The following is a 17078-nucleotide window of genomic DNA, read 5'->3' on the forward strand; positions in this document are numbered from 1 at the left end:
GGTCCTGGTAGTAACAGGTTATAAGAGGACAGGTGTGTTCTTGTCATTTAATGTTTACTACCTACATGTACATGCCCTACATAGAGTAGATTACTATAAAGATCCTTCATAGATGATGATTTTTGAGGATTAGAGAAGTTGAATAAACTTCCTAAAGTTTCACAGTGAGCTAATAGAAAAGACCAGAACAAACAGCAAAGGTGCTTCACTTCGCCTGCCATGCACCTTAATTTAAATGCTTATGGCTGGAGCAGTGTTGAGGAGGATTCTGAGGCTGTGTCCAGGCTCACTGGAGAAAAAGTGCATTAATTTGATCACCACACTGTACCCAGGGCCTAGTTCTTTTCCATGAGCAGCCGTTCAAACACGTCTCAGCCGAGGTGTGGCCTGGGGGCTGGGGGCCTTGGGAGGATCCACAATGTGGCCCACGTAAAGTGACCAGGGCTCTTCACAAAGCAAACACTGCTGAGGTCTTCTGAGTGAACTTTCATTGACGACGTTGATGTGTTGGGAAAGGCAAGTCCCAAGTGCCGATGTATGAATTTTGGCCAGATCCCAATAGAGGAGTCGTACATCCTGGGAAGGCAAAGATTCTGCTCCCATTAAGACAATGGAACCTAGGAGGCCCATAGCATGGTGGCTCAGAACACGTGGGCCTGGGATTGCCAGTGGGTGTGTGACCGCCCTGAAAGTTCAAGGGATGATTCCACCCGCCGGGGTCCTTAGTCAATCAGGTTGGATAGAATGCGTATCGTTTCCTAGAGCTGCTGTGGGAAGTACCACAACTGGTGGCTTGAAACAACAGACGTGTATTGGAGTTCACAGTTCTGGAGGCCGGAAGTCTGACATCAGCGTGCCCACAGGGCTATATGCTCCATGTGGAGGCTCTGGGGAAGAATGTGTCCCACGCCTCTTTTCCAGCTTCTGGTGGCCCCAGGTGTTCCTTCGCTTGCAGAAGGATCACTTCCATTCTCCATCGGCACATGGAGTTCTCCCCGTGGTCTCTGTCTTCTCGTGGCCTTCTGCTTGTAAGGAGATGAGTCATACTGGATTAGGAGCCCACCCTAATGATCTTATTTTAACCGGTTGCCTCTGTAAAAAGACCCTATCTCCAAATAAGGTCACATTCAGAGTACTGCGGGGCTAGGATATCAGCGTATCTCTTTTGTGGGACATAATTCAACCCATAATAATGTCCACACAACACCAAGCAGTGCCAGGCACACGTGTGCTCACTGAACAGCCACTGAGACTGGGCGAGTCTAGGTCTTGGTGATCAGGCAGCATTTGAGAGGCCATGGATGGCGACAGACCCGTCACAAACACTAGAGGCTAACCCCAAGACCCTTTACTGTGTATAGAGTCCAGATGTTGTCCTGCTGAGCTCTGCGTGGTCTCTGCCCTCCGGAAGCGGCCGCAGGGAGAGTAGCAGGCGGGAACCAGCAACTAGGTTACTGGGTGCACCAGACGCCGAGCCTCCAGACCCGCCCTCGCCTCCACACCTGCCCTGCTACGGGGCAGAGGGCGCTAGCCAAGTGCTACGGTGCTGACAGTTGGTAAACAGAGGGGGCGGGAAGGGCGCGGCCCAGCTCGTGCGGGTAGGAAGGGCTTGCAAAGGAGCGCAGGGCCCTGGCGCCGAGGCCGGAGAGGGCCAGGCCGGGCCGGGCCGGGCCGGGCCGGGGTCCTGCAAAAGACGCGCCAGGCAGCGCTACACGTCCAGCGAACCTGCGCAGAGCGCGGTGGACCCCGGCGCCGCCGCACTGGGCATGCTCCGACCTGGGCGAGCGTGCGCCGGCGGGGAGGTGGTGCCCATCCTCGGCCCCGCCCCACTAGCCTAGGCCCCGCCCCCGCGCGTCTGGCCCCGCGGCCCTCACATCCAGGTCCCTTCCCACTCTGGGCCCCGCCCCCGAACCTCGGCTCGGCCCCGCCTCTGCGCCTCCCGGCCGCGCTTCCGCCACGTCCCGGTGCGTGTGGGCCCCGGGAGCCGTACGTCAGGCCCCGCCCACAAACCTCGGCCCCGCCCCCGCGCCACGGACTTGCCCGGGCTTCACGCGCTTACTCAGCTCTGCGCGTCCCTGCGCTTGCAGCTCCTCTCGGTCGGCGGTTTGGGCAGCGCGGTGAGTGTCTGGGTTGCCTTTCTCCCGGCAAAGTTCGGGGCTCTCCCTGGGGAGAGCAAGCGTCTGGAGCCCTTGGGGCAGTCCAGCCCCCAGTGGTCTTCTGAGCGCTCCCTACCCCACCTTGCCATCGTGGTGGGGCCCGCTCTGACCATCCCCCCAGCTGACCCTTGTGGGTCCCAAGTGTGACCAGGTATGACCAGGTGTAGCCAGCCTTCTCCCAGCCTGGGGGTTCCTCGGCCAAGTTGGATGACAGTGGCCTGGCCTGGCCTGGGAGTTGTGGCCGCTTCCGCCGAACCTCTAGTTGGTCAACACCTTCGACGCCCTCCTGCCCTGCACTGCTGACCAGCGCCAAGGGGGCCGGTCCTCTGCCTTCTGTTTCCAGGAAGCTTCCAGAAGCCCGTAGTCCGGGCCTGCCTAGCAGCAGGCCCTTAGCAGACCCCTTGTGCAGAGCCCCCCATGGCCTCATGCTTGAGACAGGGTGAGAGGAGGGCCGCGTTCTGGCGTCCTCATCAGATGTTGGTATACATTACGCCCTAATCGCCTTCGTAAACAGCAACACGTAAACAAGGGGAGTGTGAGAGCCGCTTACCCTGGGCGCCGTAATTCCCAAGTCGGTGATAGCGCTGTAGAGCAGTTCTAAACGGTATTCTTCACTCCCTGGGCTCATCGTTTCCTGAATCTCAGAATGGTGTTTGTTCTCTGTGCCTCAACTCAGTAGCTGCCCTTGTTCTGGAAGCACATTTTGTATATGTGAGCACAGACTTTGCTTGGTCGAGTGGATGGTCATCAAGCAGGGGGGGACTGATTTGTCCGGATAGGGGTCACCGCAGCTGTTAGCAGCAGAACACGAAGCTGTAGAACACGAAAAGCTAAGGATTAGACTGGCCAGTTAACTGTGAGCCCTTAAAGTAGCTAAGCCAGGCCCTCCTCTACATCTCCCCATCCCGAGACCTGATGGGGTGGGGGGTGGTGTTGCTTTCATGAGTCCCCGGTGGAGAAAACACTCAGGTGAAAAGGACACAAGGAAGCTTAGCCCGCCATGGGGGTAAACAACTTTAAGAAAATGATGTCAGGGCCGCCCTTTCCATTCCATCCCCCACCCCCAGCTGGTGGTTAATATCGAGTTAACTCGGACCTTGTCCCATGAGACAGTTCACGCCAGGTGCGCCCTTGCTCAGGTCCAGAGCCTGCAAGTTGCAAAGGAGGGCTGGCCTTGCGCTGGCAGGCGTTTCATTTCTGCTTGGGTTCTTGTTTTGAGTTAGGATTTGAGTGGGAGAGTGGTGTCTGTTACAGTCTGGGGCTGGGTGAACCAGGCCTCAAGGGCAGAACTACACTAAGGTACTTTTCTAGGTGAATATTCTTTTCATTAAAATAAATCTGTATTATACAAAGTAGATTTGACTAATGTCATTAGATGCTGCTTTAAAAAGGCCTCACTGTTGGAGAGCAAGGTTTAAAGAAATAAAGCCCCAGGTGTGGACACGGTGGTTAACATCTTGCTCGTGTTCAGCTGCAGCGGTTCTTAAACCTCTTTTCCTCTGTTTGGTCTTGCTTGGATTATCAGTCGAGCCTCACCTGGGCCTTATCTTCCACTCAGACCTGCTCTTCCACGGTTTCCCTTACAGATGTCTCACTCAGGGACCATCCATCCTTCCTTCAGGGAAGGAGGCGGAAGGAGGGCCTGAGGAGGAACGCGACTTCCCTGGCGTTCCTGTGGACTTTCTCCTCCAGGCCTCTTCTCTTGCTTTCTCAGGAACCCCAAACAGTTTACTCTTCTTCTTATTTTTTAATAAAATAAACTTGCTAAATTGCCTTTATTCTTATTTTGCAGAGGACAGACATTTAGAAGCCAGTGATTCAAACCAAGACTCTTGTATTTCAACTCCCCCTTTTTGGGCATCAATGCCCTTTTCAGTTTTGTAGTATATTCTCCTTGGTAGGAAAAGAAGGAAGCAGAACAGTGCTTTCTGAATTCTCTTTTCCCATAGTCATCTGTTAACATTATTGCCAGGTTTGTTTTCACACTTGGCTCTGACCCCACCTCCCTTCATGGCCCCAGGGTGAAGTTCCTCTTCTAGACCCACTTTCCTTGAGGTTTTTGACATCCTGTGTCCTCTCTGAGGCTCCTGGTCCCTGAAAGGCCCTGAGCTCCTTTGGCTCCTGTCACAGTCCTCCCAGACCCTCTGTTTCCTGGGTAGTTTCTGAAAGAGGTTGGGGTCTTATCACAGAATATTATTTAAAGGAAACCTGAAGATTTAAACATCAGAGACGTATAAACTATAATATAATACCATTGGGTGAGAGTGGCCTTTTTATAAATGAACCAATCCATTGCCCATTCTTGGTTTGAAAGTGTGTGTGGTTTATCTGGGAGGGGGAGGGAGGTTTGACTGTGCAGGATGGCTTGTCTCTGCTTGGCTGACATCAGTTTTCCCATCCCGTTAGCTCTGGAGGCCTTTCTTGGGCATAGGTAGATGAAAGTTGGACATCCACTGTTAGAGGCAAAATACTGCGAGATGTGTGTTCTGTGGCATTTGGGTAACTGCTGCATTATCTGCTGGTCAGTGGGAAGAAATAGTCTAGTTTTCTTTTAAATTTTCTTTAAAAAATTAACAGTAATAAAGAGCTTATCGAGGAGGGCCGCAGGGCTTGGGGAAACCATGTAAAGAATATATGGTGGCTTCCCTGGTGTCGCAGTGGTTAAGAATCTGCCTGCCAATGCAAGGGACACGTGTTTGAGCCCTGGCCCGGGAAGATCCCACATGCTGCGGAGCAACTAAGCCCGTGCGCCACAACTACTGAGCCTGAGCTCTAGAGCCCGCGAGCCACAGCTACTGAAGCCTGCGCGCCTGGAGCCTGTGCTCCGCAACAAGAGAAGCCGTGACAGTGAGAAAACCCGTGCACCGCAACAAAGACCCGACACAGCCAAAAATAAATAAATAAATTTATTAAAAAAAAAAGTATATGGGGTACAGTGAATGACCTACTCCTTTATATCACTGTTAAAATGAATTGCCTAAGAAGAGGAATAAATCATTTTTGTGACCTTTTGTAAACTTTGAAGGAATCAAAGTGGTTTTGGCAGACGTGGCTTACGTGTAAATTGGTCACAGACAGTGTCTTGCCAAAGTGCTCGAAATCCCTGGCAGTTAAGCTAGTCTGTGGCTGCCATCCTCCTGATGTCTGCTCCAGCTAAACAACTAAATAAATAGGCTGCCCCGGGGGCCACTGACACGGCAGTGACATCCTTGGCCACATGCTAAATGCTGACACTTGTTTCTGATACCACAGGTTGTTTTCAGTTAGACTGGGGGCTTAGCAGAGGAGTGGGGGTCTCCAGGCCTCGTGTCCCCTTGTACCCTCCCCCTCCCCCAACCTGGAGTCAACTCATTTGGCCTGTGATGCAGCTGTGATAAAAACCAGTTAAAAATTCTACAGAAACATTTTCTTGGGGTTGTTCAACTTGTTGTCATGTGTGTATGTGTGTAACTGTGAAAGGAATTGTGAGAGCTATAAATGCCTAGTACGTTCACCCTCTTCCTTGGAAAATTTTCTCGTTAGAATAATTTCCTACCTGTAACACTTGTGAAGTCAGCAGAGTATCTAACCCGAGGTCTGTTGCCCATTCCCAGAAGTCTGCGGGTGAGACTGAATGTGCGGTCCACCAATGGCGGGACTCGTAAAAGCCGGCACTTGTCAAATCTATTTGTTTTTATTATAGACATCGATCTGCCAGTTGCAGTAATGCATTTATGGACATTTTTCTGCAAGCACAGCGCTGGTGGCAGTTTTTACTGACAAATTGAGTCATGTGGATGATAGTTTAGAACACTCTCACTTTATTGACAGATTGGGCAATTCCAGCCCTGGATGTTCAGAGGTTTCTGGATGGATGGAGAGAGTGAATTGAATCTCAGGGCAAAATATGGGATGGGACATTTTAATGTTGAACTTTAATAAATAACTGGTAGGTATTTCTCATTTGTTTTTACCCCCCAAAAAAGGACTAAAAGTAGGGGCCGAGGGTGTCCCCTTCAGATCTGGCCCACTTGTCAGTGTTATAAGTAAGAGCCACCACTGAAACGCGGGCCCCGTTGCTCTCCTTGAAGTGGGATACTCGCGAGCTATAGCAGAACAGTTTCTCAGAAGGTGGTCGGAACCCTGCTGGTGTCAGAATTACTGAGTGTGCTGGTTAAAAGGAAGATTATAGCGCCACTTGCCAGACCTACTGGGTCAGAACCCGGGGACCTGTGTCTTTGCAAGCGCTCCAGGGGACCCTAATGTTTGAGCATCTCCAGGGCAGGCTTAGGGTTGCCTGAGGAGAGCTCTCCAATCCACACAGGCTCCGAGTTCCCCTCCCACGTGGGTCCGTCCTCAGCCGGTGGTGTTGTTCTAAGGCGCCTGTGCTTATGGATCTGTGTATGGTTTTGTAACTCCTCAGAGACACGTGAATCTCTTCGAGCTGCAAACCCGACATGTTATCCCCGCGTTATAGTTTTCGGTCTTGTGGTTATGACAGAATGTGCAGATGTTACCAAAACTTTGGCGTCAGTTTTACAAACAAACGTTAAGCATGGACAGCCATATTATATTTCACGCCCATCTTTCCCTTTGAATGGCTGGTCTTGCTTTTTCTCTGTCTGGGTAGAAGCATTTTCACGGTGTCAGGTAAGGGTTAACTCTCATATATGCAACCAAATACATTTTGGGGAAGCTGAACTGAGTTTTTATTTATGAGGTGCCCGTTGTGGGAGGGATTCTGGGGATGCCGTTTACTAGCTGGGTGGTTTGGGCAGCTGTAGACCCCTAGCTGCCTCCTCAGCTGTGGGATGGCAGTGATCACACTTACTCTACCTGGGTAAGCGTAAGCACAGAAGGTAATAGATGACTATTTTGTGAAGTATGAAGCACTGCCTAGATAGAAATTTTAATTTGGAACCATAGGCTCATAGAAGGGTGAGACTAACTGGAAAAAGGGTGAGGAACTGACCAGGATCCTTGTTTTCCCTCCAGTACAGTCAGTATCCTTGTTTCTATTCAGTCCAGTTAGCATCCTTGTTTTCCCCTCATCCAGCCAGCATCCTTGTCCCTGTACCCCACCCCATCCAATCAGCACCCTAGTTTTACAGATTTAACACTATCCACGCCCTCATTTGGGGTGGTATACGCAGGGTTAAGGTTCCAGCCTCTGGGAACAAGACGGACTCAGTTTGGACCTGGCTCCTTAATTACTATCTGTGATCTCAAGTGAAGTCCCTTAACCTTTACCGAGCCTTCGTTTCTCCAAAAATCAGGAAAACGGCATTGCTGTTCACAGGGCTATTGTGAGCTACTGGGAGAGAATCCCATTTGGGGAATCGACCCGGGCCCCCCCATGGTGAGCCCTGAATAATAATAATAATAGTTGACATTTGTTAACTCAGTCACAAAACTGTTTCTGGTGGAGGCAAGGCTAGGGACGGGGTCTCAGTTGGGCTCCACCTCCCGTGACTGATTCCATGTGGCGCAGACCTTCGTTTCGCCTGGAGCATCACGAAGCCTAGGGCTGACTTGCCAGGTCTCTGAAATGCCTTTTGACTCTAAGGAGGTGCCCTGCCCAGCTGCCTGTTTCTAGTTTTTTACAGTGGATGATTTGGGAGCCACTGAAGTGGCTGGTCTCAAGGAGCTTCCCGCTCGGGTGGCAGAGTTCTGTGTCCAGGTGTGCCATGCTGATGGCCAGCTTGTGCTGGGTGGGCCTAGAGCGGGCACGTAGGCTTAGCACCTATGTGTTCCCAGTCCCGAGTCACTTGTCTCTGGGAGGCCTGACCTTAATCGTCGGTTAAATTGAAAGAACTTCCTGGAGGACCCGACACTATGGCGGTGGCCAGGAACCAGCAGCGACACCAGCATATGACAGTGTTTTCCTGTGTGAGAGGGAGTCGCAGTAGTGAGGGGTAATGTGGTCCAGTAGGTGAGCTTTGTCAGAATTAGAAGATCTGAAATAATTTTTGTGTGTATGTGGAAATGGGCCTTATTTCGGGGTCTCTTTACCTTCATATCACTCAGGTTCAGCCTGGTAGAGTTACATTCCAGGAGGTTCTGGTCAATGCAGTGATGATACTGCTGATACTAACATTTATTGAAGGCCTTGCTGGAGGCTTTACCCAGTCTGTCCTAGGGAATTCTCGAGGTCGCCTGCTGAGGGGGACACTCAGGGTCTTTGTTTGCATGTGAGGAGGCTGCCTGGGAGTGAGCGACCTGCACAAACCACTGGGGTAGGAGTTTTCAGCCCGGGTTTATTTGTCACTAGCGCCGGCTTTCCCCACGCACCATGCGTGCCACCTTTGGTGGGGAAGCAGGGACACTGTCAGAAGTCCTTTGGGGACGAGAAGTGGCGTAAAGAAATGCATTACCTGTATTTTCGGTTATGCTTTCTGACACCAGTGTGGGCGAGCATGGTCCTCTGCATTGCGGGAAAAGCAGCGCACCCAAGCCTGTCCCTGGCTGAAGGGGCCCCGCCCCCTCCTGGTGTGCAGCCTGCCCCAGGGGAGGGCCGAGTGCAAGGGGCACGGTGCCGGCGAGGCTGTCCCGTGTGTGGTGGTCCTTCGTGCAGGCGGCCAGGGACGCCCCGTGCCTCGCCGGGGGCGGCAGGTTGGTGGTGCGGATACCGGAGGAGGGGCGTCCGCGTGCTGGGCTCTGTTTTAGGACCCGAGGCACAGCCCTCGCCGGGTCCCTGCCACCTGCTCCTGTCGCGGTGGGAGGGCTGGGCGGAGCACCTGTGCGGAGGTGGTAAGGCTTCCCCAGGGGGCCTGAGCAGCGGGAGTGTGGACGCCAGGATGCGGCTGGGGACCTGTCAGCGGCTCCGGTGGCACATTGGGATGTGTGAGGGTCCAGACAGGAAGCCTGCAAACCTCGAGTGCTGCGCTTGGGCGCTCGGTGGGTGCAGGACGGCGGGCCGGCAGCGCTTCCGGTGCACGCTGCCTGGGCTGACCTGCACGGGGCTGGGCGAGGGGGAGGAAGGAGGAGGGGGAGGAAGGAGGAGGGGCAGGAGGGGGAGGTGGCAGCAGGCAGCCTGGCGTGAGCAGTCACACCTGGGGAGGTGCTGTCACGTGGGACTGCGGGCCGTGTCCCCTGCATCGGCAGGCGGACTCTCAACCACTGCGCCACCAGGGAAGCCCTGGTCTGTGGGCTTTTAATTCCCGTAAAAGCAGTCCTCCGGGAGGGCTTGTGGGGAGACGCTGGCTTGAGCGGGAGTCATCCCTCTCAGCCGGGCCTGGCATTTGGGTTCCGAAGCGGGGAGACTGGCTTGTTGTGCCGCTTCATTTGGGCAGGAGTGGCAGCGGGAGGCGCAAGGCTCAGGAACAGGACTCCGCACCCCCAGCCCGCGCCCCGCGGGGTTACCTGCGCCTTCCTGCAGGTAGTCTCAGGATCTTTACGGGAAAACTGTCAAGTTTTGGGTGTACAGGCACATCACAACGCCTGTTACCGATAAAGCGTGTGCTGCTTCTCAGATGCACACCTCGAAACGCTGGGCTGGCCGAGCAGTGGCGCGCCTGCCTTGAGGGACAAGAGGCGGCGGCTGGGGAGGGAGGCCCTGGTGGTCCCCGATGGTCCCCAGTGGTCCCGGTGGGCGAGTGCGAGGGGGGCGGGGGACAGTGCCCACTGCCCGACTCGCCCCGAAGTGTCCATGTGCCGTGCTTGTTGCCTGGCTTCACCATGACAGCAGGGACGGTGCTGGGGGCGCAGGGAACTGGAGGAGAACGTGTGGTCCCGAGCGGGCGTCCCAGGAGTGGGCGGCGACCCTTCCCTGTGAGGCTTTTCACACTCCAGTGGAAGTTCCTAGAATAAAGGGCGAGGCACAGAAATGATGTATTTCCAGAAGTTGGTGAATTTAGCCAGCTATCCCACGAAAAGCCCATGTGTGCTCTTCTCTATTGTGCAGAAGAATCTGTTTCTGTCACCACTGTGTTATCATCAGATTCAGCTGTCGAGTCAGATGCATGGCCAGTCGAGGCGGCCGCTTGCTGACTGCCGGGCCCGTACCGACATGGGACTATCAGTCTGCAGGCCGCCCTGGGCGCAGGTGCTGGTGGGGAGGAGGCCAGCCCGCGGGGCGGGTCACCAGAGGGAGGCCGCGCCAGGCAAGTGGCTTTCGAAATTTGTTGCAGGAGCCGTTACTTAGAACCAAAATGCCGGTTCTAACATTAAGTAAATATTCCTAAAATTCAACACCCTCTTGGCCACGATCGACCACCGTTGTGGTCGCCTTCTCCCTCCAGGAGGACAGGCTCCCAGAGAGCAGTGCGTTCTGTCTGTCCTGGGTGACCAGCAGTTTACTGGGACGCAGGACTTTCAGGGCTGACACTGGGGGGGTGGGTCCAGGCAAGCCGGGTGGTTGGTTCCCCCCAGACACGCTCAGTCCTGGGTCGGGGATGACATCCTCGCTGTCGCCCCACCACTGGCTGGATGGACTTGGGCCCTGAGTCAGAATCACTAGTTTTCTTTTTCTTTTTTTCCCTAATAAAGTATGGGCTTTAAAGACTTTCTCTTAGATTTTTTTTTTAATTTGTTTATTTTTGCCGTGAGTATAATGAGAACATTTCCCAGAGACTCTGTTATTTCCCTCTGGACTGAGTTCCCCGTTGCTGTCCTTGTAGCATTCTCTGGACTGTTTGTCAGGCCAGAAAAGCCTCCAGAGGTTATGGTTCTGATGTCCTCAGTGATGTTCTCTTCTGTATGTTGAGGTTTCTTGCTCGGAAACCCTCATTGGGCCTGAGGTGCTTTCGCTCTTTGCCGCTATCATGACGATCCAGGCAAGATGGATTCTGGGAAAGGTTAGTTAGATACTCTTTTGTATTGTCCAGAAATAAGTGTTTCCAATGGTTTCAGACTTGGAAGCAGCTATTTCATGTGCTTCAGTCATGCCCTGGCATTCACGTGGCAACTCCCCACTACTTATTGGAAATCCGTGTCATGGCTGTGCGGGTGCCTGCTCTGTTGTGATGGTCCGGTGCTCACTACTGCCCTGCGCTTGGTCAGCAGGACTCAGGACGGCGGGCCACTGCCTCCAGGCCACCCGGAGCTCACCTTGTCTGGAGGGTCACCTGTTGGAGACCGCGCGCGTACCGTCTCTGCACGGGGCCAGGCCGGCTCTGTTCAGCTCTCGGGTTCGAGGCTGCCTCTTGGGGTGCAGAACAAAGTCCATGTGGGCTCTGGGTTTAGACGGTGAGAACTTTCCCATCTCATATCCCTCCACAGCTGATGGAGGAGCTGCCTGGCCCCAGCCTCAGCGACCTCGGTTGCTTTTGCCTCGTGCGCCCCACATAGTCTCCCTGCTCTGTCCCTGAGGAGTGCCTACCCCACCCGCAAGGGCGCTGTGAGCTCAGCACTCAGGCAGACACAAACAGGAGCGTGCCCCTTCCTCCTCCTGTTGCAGGCAGGGGTCTAGAGGTGCTCCAAGGTGACCCCTCTTTCCTACGCAGGTCCCGAATGAAATGAGCCTGTGAGGCTCATGTTGACGCCACTTTCAGCCCCACGGCTTCCACATTTGTTCCGGCACCTTCTCTAGATAGCTGTGCATCAGCTCTTCGCTCTCAGAGGCCCCAGAGCACCCCCTACTCTCACCTAGGGATCCTTCTCTGATTCAGCCCAAACATAGACGCTCTCTGCTCCCAAGCTGTCTCTGAACCCTTCTCCTGTTGCAGCCCTCTTGGGAGCCTCTTCAGCCCCCATAATGTCTCCTCACATTTACACTTGGGTTTCTGCTTTACTTGTATTGTTTTTGTCTCTTCATGCTGGCTTTCTGAATTGGAAACTCTCCATGGCCTGGTGTGGGGCTCACACCTGATGGAAGGCCCAGCAAAGGCTGCAGAACGCAGGTTGCTGTGGACTGAACGTGCCCCTTGAAATTCATATGTTGAAGCCTAACCCCCAATGTGACTGTATTTGGAGATGGGGCCTTTAGAAGGTAATTAAGCATAAATGAGGTTTTAAGGTGGGGCCCTAATCCACCTTAGGGTTGGTGGCCTTATAAGAAAAGGACGGAGAGATCTTTAGTATGTGAAGGCACAGGAAGCAGGTGGCTGCCTGCAAGCCGGGAAGAAAGGCCTCCCCAGAAACGCAGTCAGCTGGAACCTTGGTCTTGGACTAGCCAGCCTACAGAGCTGTGAGAAAATTAACTTCTGTCCTTTAAGCCATTTGGTGTGTGATATTCTGTTATAGCAACCCAAGCTGACTAATAGAAGGTGAGGTGCAGACTACAGTTATTTCAGAAGCACAAAGCTCGTGAGGGGTTTATGTATGAAGTTGGAATTTGGAGATAAAGATAACTTTGTAATCAGACAGTGCTCAAAAACAGCACTATGGGCTTCCCTGGTGGCGCAGTGATTGAGAGTCCGCCTGCCGACGCAGGGGACACGGGTTCGTGCCCTGGTCCGGGAAGATCCCACGTGCCGAGGAACAGCTAGTCCCGCGAGCCATGGCTGCTGAGCCTGTGCGTCCGGAGCCTGTGCTCCGCAACAGGAGAGGCCACAACAGTGAGAGGCACGTGTACCGCAAAAAAAAAAAACCAGAACAAACAAAAACACCCAGCACTGTTCTCAGGCTTAGCTCTTAGCACCCCAAAAGGTGTATAGGAGTAAACGAAAACAGAATGAACAGAAACCTAAGGCTTATTACCAGGGTCCTCAGAGGTTGCAGAAAGGAGATTTGGCAGGTGGGCCAGGAGACACCCAGAGGGCCAGGGCACCATAGACAGGCCTGGTGTTGTCCTGGCACTGGGTGGACATGTGCTGGAAAACTGTTGAGGCCCCAGGCCCTGAGGGAAATGGGGAGGAGGGGAGGAGATGTGGGCCTGAGTAAACACTGACGGACGGGGCTTCTTAAGCATGAGGAGGGGTTACGGAGCCAGCCTGTAGCCTCCACTTGTCACCTGGGAGTTTCTGTTGGTTGGTTGATTTTTTTTTTTTTTTCCCCCTCTTGATACTGGTCGGTTCATTCTCCTTTCTGGATCAAGGAGCAGCATGGGGTCATTTGTTGGACAGTAGTAGGAACTCTAAGTACTGTGCAGTTCGCTACTTTTCATGCTAAGATGTCTCTGAGGATTTTTGGACGTCTCTCTTGAGTTGGGAACTTAGCAAGACACTTCTCACTGGAAGCTTGCTGGCCCACACGTGCACCAAATTGGCCTACATTACATCTGTGGCCACTGATGGGGAGATATAATAAAGACAGGAGGTTTACATTTACTTCTGCCCAAGTCACCAGTTCTCCATGTGTCGCGCTTCGTATTGTGCCTCTGCAGAATGTATCCGATACGTGGGTATTTTGGGGATTGTTGCAAAGAAAACTCAAGTTGTAAACTTTCACCTAATGGATCTTGCCATTTCTGAGCTCTGACCCTCTGTGCCCTTACCGTGTGGCTACCACCATGCCCTCGAATCCTCTTTGGGGGACCCAGCAGTGGCAGGGAGGGGTGTTGCAGTCCAGGCAGGAGAGGCTGGAGTCCTGGGTGAGGTTGTGTTCTGTGCTTTGTATCGTGCTGTTAACATTTGAAATGTGGATTTGTATTCTCAGTTATGTTTTATTTATTTGTTTATCGGCATAGCTATGTTTGTTTAATTCCATACTGAGAGTCTAAGAATACGATTGACCTTGAGGCCCATCTTATGATGTAATTATTAGTGATTGATTCTGTTTATCCTTGAAATCAATAAGAGGGGCGTAATGGTGCGGTGTGCAGTTGGGCTCTATTTCTTATATTTTCGTAAACGTGATTGTGTGACAACAGAAGTAGTGGTTTGTTACCAGAACAGATTTGATGAATCTCAAGCATGAGATTAGTTTTATATAGTTATTGTGGTGTGTTGTGTTCCTTACATGACCTATGTTAGCGTGGCAAGTGCCACTAAGGTCTCCCACCACCGGTGGTCAGGGTGGGGATGTGCAGTGATTGATCTTCCTGGGAGTGCTCTAATGTGAAGACAATTCAGGCTGTTTGAAGTATATTTTACAAGTGTGCCCTGGGCCTTTGGGATGTTATATTGAAAAACCCAATTGTACAGTTACCATGGGAACCCAATTAGAATAGATTGCTTGGTTTTTCTTGTGGGGGGGGCGGGGGTGTCTTTCATCTTGACCAAAAATCTGGTGTGTTTTAAATGTTTTCATATTCCCACACTGACTTGCTACACCAAAGGATTGTTTCTTCCTCCCCTCCTTTCGTTTCCAGCTTTAAGCCGAAATAGTGATAAGTTCTCTAGGGTGCTTTATGAGGAAGTCTCCTAGAGGGACTTGATCAGATTTGTGTGGAAACTTTTGTGCAGGTCGTGGTCGAGGTGGTAGTGAGCATTTATTGTAAAAAGATGGGAAAGTGGGTGTGTTCCTGTGACAGCACACGGGGCCCTCATGTCCCTCTGGTCGTGCTCTGGATGCCAGATGGGGATACAGGTGTGCACCTCTTTTCTTCCCCAGCTTTGCAGGTGCGGGATTGGGTCCTGAAAGGCCCTGGGTTTCCGGGACGGAGATAGCAGGTGGGGTAGGGCAGGGCGAGGTCTCAGGACTCTTCCCTCCACGCCTGTGTTCCTTTCACTGTTTGGGCTCAGAGACTTTTTGCACTCTAAAAACTTATTAGAGATTCTAGAGTGATATATCAAAACAACATTGAAAGTTAACATGGAAAATTTTTAAAAATATTTATTCATTTAAGCAACAGTAAACATTTTAATACAAATAACACATTTTAAATGAGAAGTAACTATATTTTACATAAAAAAACAATTAGTGAGGTGAGTGGTATTGGTTTACCTTTTTTTAAACGTTTTAAATGACTGGATGGGTAGAAGGCAGCTAGATTCTCGTAGCTGCTTTTGAGTTCAATCTATTGCAATAGGTTGTTTTTTGGCTTCACACCAATAAGTAACTGGAAAAGGGAGAGACACTTAATAGCCTCTTCAACTAACTGTGGATAGTCTTCTTTGACATCACAACAGAACTTGACAGGTGGTAGTTTCTCGAAGTTTCATGCAGTGTGGAGTGTGAGCCCTGAGTGTGAACTTTCTATTCTCCATTACACGAAAATCCACTGTGTAGCTTGTACTTTGATTTTTGTAACAGCATTCATTGGTCCTTTGGAAAATTTTTGTTTGCTGAATTATACAGATCTTCCAAATGTTGACATGTTTCATAATACAGTATTAAAAATCTGTCATGTCACCACCTTTCTCCTTAGAAAAGTCTTAGAACTGGAGGTTGTCAAGCCGTGCTGGTGGATACAAGTTTCCCAAAGTTCTTATCATCAGCTTGAAAGCTCTCATTTTATCATTAACAGCAAATACTGTCAGTTGTGTTACAGTGACAGCCTCACTTTGCTTATTTGTTTATTTTTTAATGTGGTATGGATTTACTCTCGCTCAGACGAAGTCCAGCGAGTCCAGCCCGCGGCCGTGCCACTCAGTGACTCAGGGATCCAGTCCGTGCTGGACACGGCCATCACTGTTTGAGCTTGTCCAGAGGCAGCTCATCTCCTCTGTACCAGGTCCCCGTCCCTAACAGCCAATCCGGTCAGTGGGTGGCTCTGGACAGGGCGTCTGGAAACCGGAAGGTGCCTCCCCTCACCCTCGGGGCTGCCCTGCCACTGGGCCAGCGCCGCCTTCTGCACCAGGCCCGGCAGGCCGGCACCCGGGGCCCAGGATTCTTCTGGGGGCCCCCGGACATGTTTCAACTTATCTTAAAATCAGAAGAAAACGTGAACACAGCTGTCCCTTGGTTCCCGGGGTTGGGGGGCGTGGCTCCAGGTGCCCTGGCGGTGCCCAGACCCCCTGTTTATTTTTGAGAAAATATCTGAATAACCGTAGGTGATTAGTCATTCACACGTGTAAAGCTTTTGTCTCATGAAACGGTCGCCAGTTCCTCTCAAATCTGTAATAATCATAAGAGTGCCCCCCACCCCCAGACAACCATCGTTCTTGTTTTGCAGCAGAAGTGCCCTGTTGTACTTGCCGTTTGGGCACAGAAGGGCCGAGATTGAATAAAGGTCACAAGTTTGATTTTGATAGTTTCATCAGGACATTCTTAAATTGTTTTTTTTTTTTTTTTTAACGGTGAGTTTATGGTGGGGAAGGATAGGACGAAACCCTGTATAGTTTGGTGCTGCTGTCTCGGTTTTCGGCAGTTTTACTCACCATTGCTTTTGTATCATCGTCTTTCACCAGTTAAGTGTGATGTTTGCCGTATTTTTTTTTTTTTTTTTTTTTTTTTGCAGTGCACGGGCCTCTCACTGTTGTGGCCTCTTCCGTTGCGGAGCACAGGCTCCGGACGCGCAGGCTCAGCAGCCATGGCTCACGGGCCCAGCCGCTCTGTGGCATGTGGGATCTTCCCGGACTGGGGCATGAACCCGTGTCCCCTGCATCGGCAGGCGGACTCTCAACCACTGCGCCACCAGGGAAGCCCTGCTGTATGTTTTTGTAGGTGCCTCTTATCAGATTGAGGAAGTTCTTCTCTCTCGTGTTATTGCTGTGGTGAGTTATACACACTGGTTTCCGTATGTTAAACCAACTTTGCATTCCTGGGTAACCCCCACCTGGGCTTGATGTATTCTTATTTTCATGTATTGCTGGATTCAGTTTAATATTTCTGAGGATTTGTGTGTCTGGGCATATGGGATATTGATCTGTAGGTTTCTTTTCTCCACGTCTTTCTGGTTTGGTGTTAGGGCAATCCTACTCATAAAACAAGGCCTTTTATTTTCTGGAATAGTTTATGTAATCTTAGTATTGTTTCCTCTTTAAATGTTTAACAGGGTTTACCAGTGAAGCCATTTTGGTGTGGAGTTTTCTATATGGGATGGATATTAACTACGAATTCAGTTTCTTTAGTAGATAGAGGGTTATTAAAGTCATTTATTTCTCCTTTAGTGATTTTTGATAATTTGTGTTTTCCAAGGAATTTGGCCGTTACATCTAAGTTGTTGAATTTATTGGTCTA

The 17078-nt window shown here is 51.5% G+C and overlaps 1 protein-coding gene across 2 annotated transcripts in view; it reads left to right on the forward strand.

The window, feature by feature from the left end:
* Positions 1 to 2054: 2054 nt before the first annotated feature.
* The window catches only part of MGMT (O-6-methylguanine-DNA methyltransferase), a 283077-nt gene continuing 268053 nt past the window's right edge, over positions 2055 to 17078 (forward strand). Inside the window, exon 1 of one of the 2 annotated variants that reach the window (XM_027112962.1) lies at positions 2055 to 2117. The gene's annotated coding sequence lies outside the window, so the exon portion shown is untranslated. Of the gene's footprint in view, positions 2118 to 16487; positions 16613 to 17078 lie in introns of those variants that run through there. The other variant, XM_027112961.1, reaches the window with a different exon arrangement.

This window comes from Aethalodelphis obliquidens, unplaced genomic scaffold, assembly GCF_003676395.1.
Source record: "Aethalodelphis obliquidens isolate GAN/ISIS:26980383/991018 unplaced genomic scaffold, ASM367639v1 scaffold11, whole genome shotgun sequence".
NCBI classification, from domain to species: Eukaryota; Metazoa; Chordata; class Mammalia; order Artiodactyla; family Delphinidae; genus Aethalodelphis; species Aethalodelphis obliquidens.